At 42.7% G+C, this 9789-nt stretch overlaps 1 pseudogene across 1 annotated transcript; it reads left to right on the top strand.

Moving 5' to 3' along the window:
* Nucleotides 1–3410: 3410 nt before the first annotated feature.
* LOC310783667 (chemerin-like receptor 1 pseudogene) lies at nt 3411–5783 on the top strand (annotated as a pseudogene). Its single transcript, XR_014554068.1, has 2 exons — nt 3411–3443; nt 3588–5783. The product of XR_014554068.1 is annotated as a chemerin-like receptor 1 pseudogene (transcript).
* The last annotated feature ends 4006 nt before the right edge of the window (nt 5784–9789 follow it).

Below are 9789 nucleotides of genomic sequence, written 5' to 3'. Positions count from 1 at the left end.
TTAAGGCAAGGCGCGATCCAGCACTTCCTTGTACTGTCAAACTCAGGACAACAGATGGGCAGACGAATCCAGGCAGAGGCAGACAGAACGGGGCAGATCCGTGGCAGCAGACAAGGTCAATCGTGTCCAAGTTTCAGCATCAGCAGTCTGGGAAGAGAGCTCTTCAAGCCTAGCCTGGTAAACCGCCCGTCACATGAACTCACATTTCATTTGGTTCTCCGTGACGGTCTGGACCCGCACAGGCAGTTAAGATGATTGGTCGAGCCATGCCGGCTCGACAAATCAGCGGCAACCTTAGGCGGGCTTAGGCTCGTCTGGGCAAGTAGTGGGTACATGGTCTTTGTAGTTCTTTTCACTCGTCAACATGGCTGCCGCCGCGGAAGTGACAGGCAGTCTGAATGAAATTGAATGTAACGTTCCCAATTCTATGTATTAAATTCTAAAAAACGACCCTCAACATTTGGGAAGGCTAAGCCACACAACTAGTTCGTTATAATCTAACTAAATGCTTCGAAGGTGACTTTACGACCGTGAGGACTCAATCAATGAATACCACGGAGATCATCCACAGGCACCTTCGGCGATCTGATTGGTTGAAGTTAACACCCACCAGCGGTGATAGACAGATGGGTCATCCAATCACCTGCCAAGTAGCTTGGAAAAAGTGCCCGCCTCCGTCAGCGGGTCTGGTGACTTCATTCCCAGATCGACTGGTTTAGTGAAACCTATGTGGAGCTATACCGTCCATCTGGCAGCGTCAGGTTACTTCAAGCCCCCCTCCAGGGTATTTTTAAGATATTTCATGGCTTGCTGGGTTTTTCCCTGCTCTGTCGATTAGCCACAGTGTTCGCCAGTGTATTTTGTTGACAAAATATTTTGGGCTCAAAGTCCCAAAAAATAAGCTGTTGGTAAAAACGTCAGACATATGGTTGTCAACGAGTTACGTATGATATTCAGATAATACATTACAGTATATATGAGTTACATTTAGCTGGCGTTAGCCTCTGGCATTAGCTAAATGTTAGCTCTGTGAGCTATGTTAATTATGTGGCACCAAAACACCACTGAATGTCCAGTTTTATATTACTATCAACAGGTTCTAGTCACTCTCTTTCCATAAAGCCCACCAGCATTGATATATGCTGGCTAGTTGTTGATACAATATTGTGGTCTGGGCACAGACAAAGAGTGAGAAAAGACACACAGAGAGAACAGTGGGCGGCAGTGGAATAATCGGTGGAACAAGGCATTAACTTCAGTTCTTATCAATGTAAGCTTTTTGGCGTAAATGCCCAGAAAGGAAAATTCCCATTCACTTGCATGGGGACCCCGGCAGCTGTTAAACACAGGGGAATTTTTTCCAGGTGTCACTCAAAGTATAAAACGACTCTTTTAATTATCAAATACATTTTTATGGGGCATTTTTTCTTCAGAAGCCACTAAGAGCCGTATAGGGGTGTATTTTCTTCTTTTAATACATCCATGGGTGGGAGGGTGGGAGACGTCATGGAATACGTCATGGCACACATGCGCACTTCGCCAATTGGGCCGGGTCAGGAAGTAAAACCAGGAAGAAAACCAGCCCATGATGGCTTCATGCGCCAGTGAGCAACCTCCGTCCGAATGCATGGGTGGGCGTGGCTCATCCCCTATCCAGTTCTTTTAATACATCCATGAATAGAGAGCCCCAGGGATGACGTATTTTTGTAGTCGGAACACAGAAGTCCCGGACTTCCTGGTTCTTCACTGTTTCTGTCTATGGGATTTTTGAATGGGTTTTTGCCGCAATGCTTCAAATAAGGTCTCTGGGCAACGCAAGATTAATCAAACGCGAACCAGAGTTCAGTCGGATAATCTTCACACATGAGGACCACTTTCACGAGTTTCGTAGCGTAAATGCGAGCCCTAGAAGTAAAAAGCTTGAGCTAAGCTAATCCAGAACTACACACTGTTGCATAGGCTTCCACGTCACGTCAGCACTCAACCTGGGCTGTTGTTGATGTGCACTGATTACCCCGGGCTGAACGGGCTGAACCAGGTGAGGGAAAGAGAATTTCCGTGTTCGTCCTTTGAAGTGATGACGTTATTGATGTACAGTATATATCCCCGTCGACTCAACAGTGTACTGTAGTCTCATTTAGCCGTTTGCTAGCTAGCCGCCCTTTTAACGGCACGTAAAAGCTTCAAAACTCATAAAAGTGATCCTCATGTGTGAAGATGATATTACTAAACACTCGTTCGCGTTTGATTAAGCTTGCGTTGCCCAGAGACCTTATTAGAAGCATCGCGCCAAAAACCCATAGGCGAAAACAGTGAAGAACCAGGAGTGTTAGCATCGATGATTTCCGGACTCGTTCCTGGGGCTCTGGCTCTCTATAGATGCTGGACATTCCCACTAGGAATATTACGATGTCCAGCGCTGCAACTTTGCCGATGTAGTTGGATCCTAGACCCATCCTGACAGTGAGTACGCCTCAGGAAACCTTACCCTATTGAAAGAGTTAGCTTATTTGTGTAAGGTAACCTGTCTGTTGCTGTTGCTTCCATACAGCTGAACCGCTAGTTGTAACTTTCTGCAACCAGTTCAGCTCCACCCACAAAATACGTAATCGCTGTTTACAAACATAAAAAGGGTCTATGCCACTGGAAGTAGCAGCAGGCCGACCAGTCATCACACAATTTTGGAGCATTATTGCACCCCCTTCCCGACAAGCTAGCATGGAATGGGTGATACCAATGGATGCCTTAAGCCCACCAGTGATTCGCAACGCAACGCAACTGTTCTAGAAAAAGGCTGCAGTGGTCTGAACAGACCCGTCTCATCTCCTCTCCAGTCTATTTTAAACATAGCCAGAGTTGCAGATCATTGCAAGCAGTTGCAAGTTTCAACTCGTTGCGTTGCGAATCACTGGGCTTTAGGTCTTCTAGTTTCATATGATCCCAGTATCTTCACTCTACTCTAGCTTTAAAAAATGAGCCCGCTATATAGCCTCTGAAAGACAACAGTGTTGCCACGCAGGGGGAGTGGTTGGGGGGGACTTTGGCAGAAAATGCAACTCAGGGGGGCAAAGCATCTCATCCCCCCCACCCCTCCCCCGTGGCACGGGCCTGATCTAGATGATCTATAAGGAAAAAGTGAAGAGAAGGGCTGTTGTGGGTGGATGTTTGTTGGAAGTAGTAAATGTTCCCATGTTTTGCAACTTCATAAAAGGGGACTATGTACAATTACAGTATGGACACAACATCTACAAAACAACAAGAAGATCAAGAGGCCGGTGATAAAAATGCAGTAGTGAAAGTATTTGGAGGATGGAAGTGTTGAGAAACGCTCAGTCAGATGATGGGTTATTTTGGGTTGGAATGAATCTTAAGAGGCAGCACAGCTCGGTTGACATTCAGCTCCGGACAGCATCAAGTCAACATTCAGTGAATGGTCTAGCTAGGTATGTATTTTATAATTCAATTAATATACAGCAATTCATTTATATTGGATTACATGAAACTTTAATGATCCCTGTGGGGAAAATAGCTAAATCCTAGGCTAGCATAGATCCTATTCATATTACATACCTTCTTTTCTTTCACAGGGTTTTTTAAAGTCGATCCTGCTACTCAAGCAACAATGGGTGAAGTAATATTTGATTTTGAGGATTTTTACATGTACGGCGGCAATGACACTTACGAAGAAGAACCTTTTGATGAGCCCGAGCCAGTTTTTAAACACAGATCAACATGCTTCAAGGAAGCCTCATGTGTCACTCTGTTGGTGGGCAACGTAGTCATTTTTCTGCTGGGATTCTGCGGGAATGCGCTGGTCATCTGGATTTCTGGGTTCAAGATGAAGAAGACGGTCAACACCACCTGGTACCTGAGCCTTGCCATCTCCGACTTCATATTCTGCGCCTGCCTTCCGTTTACCATCACATACATGGTGATGGGTGAGTGGAACTTTGGCCTCTTCATGTGCAAGTTCACCTCCTTTGTTATGTTCCTCAACATGTTCAGCAGCATCTTTCTCCTGGTCATCATCAGTGTTGACCGCTGTGTGTCGGTCATGTGTCCGGTCTGGGCTCAGAACCACCGCACCATTAGGAAAGCTTCTGTGGTTGTTGTCTTAGCCTGGGTTGTCTCCATCACACTGAGCATCCCCTCTGTCATTTTCCGGGATGTCGATAGCTACCTGGGGAAGACCATTTGCTTCAACAAATACCCGGACCAACACAGCCAAAAGGCAATCGCCGTGAGCCGCTTCCTAGGAGGCTTCGTTGCCCCATTTTTGATCATCGTCATCTGCTACTCTGTCATTATAATGAGACTTCAAAACAACAGGATGACCAAATCCTCCAAGCCCTTCAAAGTCATGACGGCCCTCATCGCCACTTTCTTCATCTGTTGGCTGCCCTACCATGTCTTTGTCCTGCTTGAGCTGAACCACAAATACTTCAACAAGGACTTAATAACTATTGGGCTCCAAATTGGCACGTCTGTGGCTACAGCAAACAGCTTCCTTAACCCTGTGCTGTATGTTTTCATGGGCAATGACTTCAAGCGGAAGTTAAAGAGCTCTGTGCTCTCTAAGATGGAGAATGCGATGGCAGATGAGGGCCGCACTACGAGCCGATACCTGTCCAGGTCCAGCTCCATGGAGCGCAGAGCCTCGACGCACATCTAGAGGTCTCAAACTCTCCTCTGGAAGATTTCTGTTCAGTGCCATCAAAATGCTAATATGTTCTGTCTTATATATCCAATAGTTAACAACAGCATTCATCCCAATCGTGCTAAGATTCATTCTGTGAAGAATATACATTAGGTACATTAGGTTTTGTGGAAATGCCTCACTCGCAACTTTCAGTTCCATACATTGAAGGAAATACACTCAAAGAAATATTACTTGATCTGTATGATGCCCAAGGCACATTTCCTAATTCATTTATTGAAGTCAATGAGTTTTTCCGAACATATCATGCATCACTTCTGTCATCTGTATCATTTCTCCACAATTTAGTCTCTTCAGCTCGGCAAGGTCTACTCTGAATATACAAGCTGAGGACAATGAAAACGCTCATTGAAGGAAATTAGTCAAAAAGTGATTGATATTGTTGGTCTTTTACTTGAAAAAAAATGAAGCTGTGCATCGTCCAATAGATATGTTATTATGTAATTCTAGTAGTTTTCTCTACTAACAATGCAATGGGTATATTTGTATCAGAGTGGCTATGTACTGTATGTATGTATGTATGTATGTATGTACGTACGTACTGTATGTATAATATGTATGTATGTATGTATGTATGTATGTATGTATGTACTGAGTATGTATGCATGTATGTACTGAGTATCTATGCATGTATGTGTGTAGATATGATTTTGTGGTTACTTGTAGCATGTGTGACACACAAGACAGCAGCTGCTCACAGAACAGGAAATGAACGTCTAGCAAAATGAATCACACCTTGGCTAATGTTTTTTGGATGTGCTTTCCTGTGTGAGCTGAGTGCATCTGTCCAACAACTCAGTACAGCATTCTGGAGAGTGTAACATCGTGCCCTTGATGTTGTGCACTCAATAAACGCTGAATAAACTATGCAAATTCTGAGTTTTACAGGTGAAAAATACACGATGATGTGCAAAGCAAATAAATGCTATTAACTGGCGTGCAAATATAACAAACCCAGCAATTATAACCAATTGACATACAGTTTGTATTGAATAAATGTGTTTTTGTCATTTCATGTTTTGAGAATTTAACAGTGCGATATTGATCATCAGTGGTGTACAGTCAAAATCAATGTCATTTTCTCACATTTCATATTTTCTGAAATAAAGATTTAACTTTCACATGATATCTTCTATCGTATCAGTTCATGTAAGTATAGCACCTATCTAAATTAATATTATTTAGGCTGTAGTCTTTGTGCCCCAATTGAATTATGTAACAGTTTACACTTGAAAATTTCCATCGACAAAGATAAGGCTATGTTCATTAGAGACCCATGGAGCTGGAGAACCAAAACATGATCAGTCTTCACTTCAGTGAGGATGAGAGGATTAATAATTAAATAATAATAATTAATGAATTTTTTGTCTCTAGTTTTTCAAAAAATGTATTTTATTCAAGAACACTCTCATTTAACCACTTATTGCATAAATGGAAATACAGTTATGTTTGGCGTTGACGGCTCCGCACTTTACAGAAGTTGCTCCTCCCTGAACCGAGCAGGGAGTGCAACAAAATCCCCCATGGGGATATAAGATTCCAGATACATTTAAAGCTGTAGTGGGCAACAGTGGGAGCCATGCAGACTAGAGCTAGAATACATGTTTAGCCTTTGAGCTATACAGACTGAGCTAGAAGGTGAAGGCTGGGGTGGTGGAGGCAAAGCATTGCCAGCAGCCGCAGTAAAGCATCAGCACAGATCAGAGTGAGAGAGGGGGCCATATTTAAACAGACCGCCTTGTCATGAGAATGGTGATTGGTGAATGATTAAACGATGATCCAATCAGCTGGTTACAGCCGGGGCGTAGCCTATGACTTCCGTGTCTCGAATGAACTAACGCAGGCTTCATTTATTTCTGATGTATTCATGGCCGTGGACCAGGTTCTCCCTGACAGTTTCCCAAATTGAACTGAAATAAGGTTATCGAAATGTATTAAGAACTATGAGAATCTAATAGCAAACACCAGCTGATCCAATTTAAAGTCGCTCACCGTCTTCACTACTCCAAGCATAAATTACACAAGATCTACCCTTCTTATCTCGAGTTTGAGTTGAGTCTCAACTCCCCGGAGTTCGAATCCAAGTCTAAAGTCACCAAAGAAGAGTCAGTCGAGTCAAGATGCCCACAAACCATGAGGAAGGTGTCAGCTGCTGTCTGCGGCCCGAAGCATTTCCCTCTTTGGTGTTTAGTGACGTCACATGTGAGGATGACAGTCATGCATGCTTTACCATGTTTACATTACAGTCATGGAAGTGATACTCACCATCTTTGGCTGCTTGGAATACTCTCTGCTCCTCCCTATGGCTGTGCAGCAGTCTCTGACGCAGGGGATGACTGTCGCCAAAAGACTCATTCTGAAGGAGTGGAAGTCCCCCTCCGCCTTCTTTTCAGCTGTGGCTGGCGGACATGCTTTCGGTTGTGCACATGGAAAGACTCAGGTTCTTGAGGACTAACTCACTCAGGAAGTCCTCAACTATATGGGACCCGTTTCTGGCCTACTTGGATGAGGTTAGAAATGACGAGTGACTTGCCCAGTTGATTTCTCATGGACTCCTCGCACGAGATTTTATGTATAACCTCTTTTGCATTCTTAGGTGGCTGGTAGCACCATGTTGTAATGTCGGTATGTGGTGGTGTTGTTGTTGTTGTTGTTTTCTCTGTCTTTCTTTGTGTCTGAGTTTGTTTTCCTTTTTGTTTTCCTTTTGTCTTTTGTTTTGTTTTTCATGTTCTGAAAGTTGGACCATTTGAAAAATAAAATAATGAAAAAAAGAAATAAGTACATCTGTGATTCGTGTTGTCCTTGGTTTTGTTTCGACACTGATCATCATCACTATGTGTTGCTGTCTCTCATCACCAAGATTCAAGATTCACTTTAATAGCCATAGTAAGTAATCAGACAAGGAATTTGATTTAGTGCAAGTATGCAGTGGAAGACAAAGCAATACAGAAAAACAATCACAATGATGAAGTGCAAAATATAAAGTCCTTTAAAGTGACATGATGAGGTGCAGCCTGGGGGTGAAGGATAATGTCCCCACCCCCTTACTAAGCTGGCTGTGCTCAGGGGGTATGGAGGGGGTGATAAAGTCCTTATTTGTGTGGGCTTTTCGCTCTCATTGAAGAGGCGGGTGGCAGTTGGGTAGAAACTGTCCCTGTGACGAGAGGTTCTGGTACCACTACCACCAGACGTCAGTCTTCTGCCAAGGGGGAAAGGCTTAAAGAATTTATGATCTGGGTGGCAGGGGTCGGCCATGATTTTCCGAAACATCTGCATCTGACCACCTTTTCAGATTTTCACCCAGATGGCCTCCAAAACCTGCAAAGGCATGAGTGCAGTGATACTGTAGGTCAATGATAAGTACATTCCTAATCTCTTGGCTGCCCAACAACAAAGCAGAAGTATTACAAGTGCAAACCGCTGCATAAGAGCAATTTCTCTGTGCAATCGTGGGAAAGCAGTAAACACCATCATGCATCTCTTTTGTGTCTAAGAGCGAAAATGCTTCTGAGGTGGAGGGGAATTGCAGTATTGAAGAAGTAACCTACAAGGGACATCTACAGAATGTCTCAATCCTCCTCAGAAACATCTGACACTTCTCTATTTCACAGCTTCAGAGAAGCGTTTTAATTATTCTATGTCTAAAAGAAACTCACCCATCTAAATATATTAGTATATCCAGTATCGCATCTATTGGCTTTCGCCTGTAGAGGCATCTTTATACTGGCTTTCCTATTAAATACTGTATTGATTTTCAGATGCTTTTAATTACTTATGCAGCATTAAACAGTCTGGCTTCATTATTGGTGAATTATTGACCTCCTCAAAGCTGCAAGGTCCCTTAGGTCTTCAAACCAAGGACTTGTGGTTGTCAAGCAGTCCAAGCTTAAATCAGAAGGAGACTGTGTTCATTGTTAATTTAAACTGCATCTGAAAAATAATTTTGATTTATGCTTTCCATTGATGTTATTATCTGTCATGTCGCTGTCTCCTTTGAAAAGTGCTACAGTGTATATAAATATGGGAAGATTGACTTATATCATGTCCCTGTACTGTGATGGCATAAACACTTTGTAATGAATTAGACAATGTTTGCTTTTGAAAAACATGTCGGTAAAGGATGTTTATTTTCCTGTAGTGCCAGCTGCCCTAGTGCCAACCTTCACTCTCAACCTAATAGGCCTAATATACCATTTCCAGCTCCAATTGTAGCAAAATATGTATACAGTGTATATATAATTGCATTATAATTGTATTTCTGTAAGCAACAGTGAGGCACAATCATGTGAATCCATGATGAATGTCAAAGTAAGATGGTTCACTGACACCGTTCCCCCGAATGCATGGGAAACGAGTAGCCTAATGATGAATGTTGGCACACACAGACAGGCATTTGTATCCTGCTGTAGGCTATGCCAATCTTGCGATTGACAGTTTTGGGTGTAATTAGATTTGCGATGTCAATTGGGTTTGCAACGCTGCACATTGCTGCCAAACCTATTTACCATCTCATGTCCTGACACACAGAAAGGTCAAGAGCAATCACATGAGGCTGGGAAAGGGTTTTTGAGGTTAGAGGAGTGTATTGTATATTCTTACCCCGGGAAGGATATTTCAGTCCTGCATTGTTCTACAAAGCATGTGTGTTTGTGTTTCTGTGTGTTTTTCTTGCCCAGTATTTTCCAAACCTGTCTCTGGGGCCAGGAGTCACGGTTAAGGCTATATATACCGTATATATGAATAATCCATAAAAAGGCACTGCAGTTACATTAATTGTCTCCAGGATTTAGCTTTTTTTATTATTATTACCGTACAAACATACAAATATTCTATTTTGAAGGGGGTTTTCTCAACAACAAAAAGCAATGCAATTTGCAGAGTATAAGTGATCTTTGCAGTAAAATTGTGAGAATTGGTAGAATAAAATGGTGAAATGGTACTAAAGTGGCACTGAACTGTCAAAAATTGGGATTTTTATAACTAAAGGGCTCAGTGTCCTTATTTTCTTATACTGTAGTCTGTACCTGTAGAGTTGAATACAATTATATGAAAGGACAACTCTGTGTCATCGG

Source organism: Poromitra crassiceps, assembly GCF_964638095.1.
Source record: "Poromitra crassiceps genome assembly, chromosome: 10".
In the NCBI taxonomy this organism is placed as follows: domain Eukaryota; kingdom Metazoa; phylum Chordata; class Actinopteri; order Beryciformes; family Melamphaidae; genus Poromitra; species Poromitra crassiceps.
Note: the sequence above shows the minus strand (reverse complement) of the source record. Positions and strands in the feature narration are given on the sequence as shown.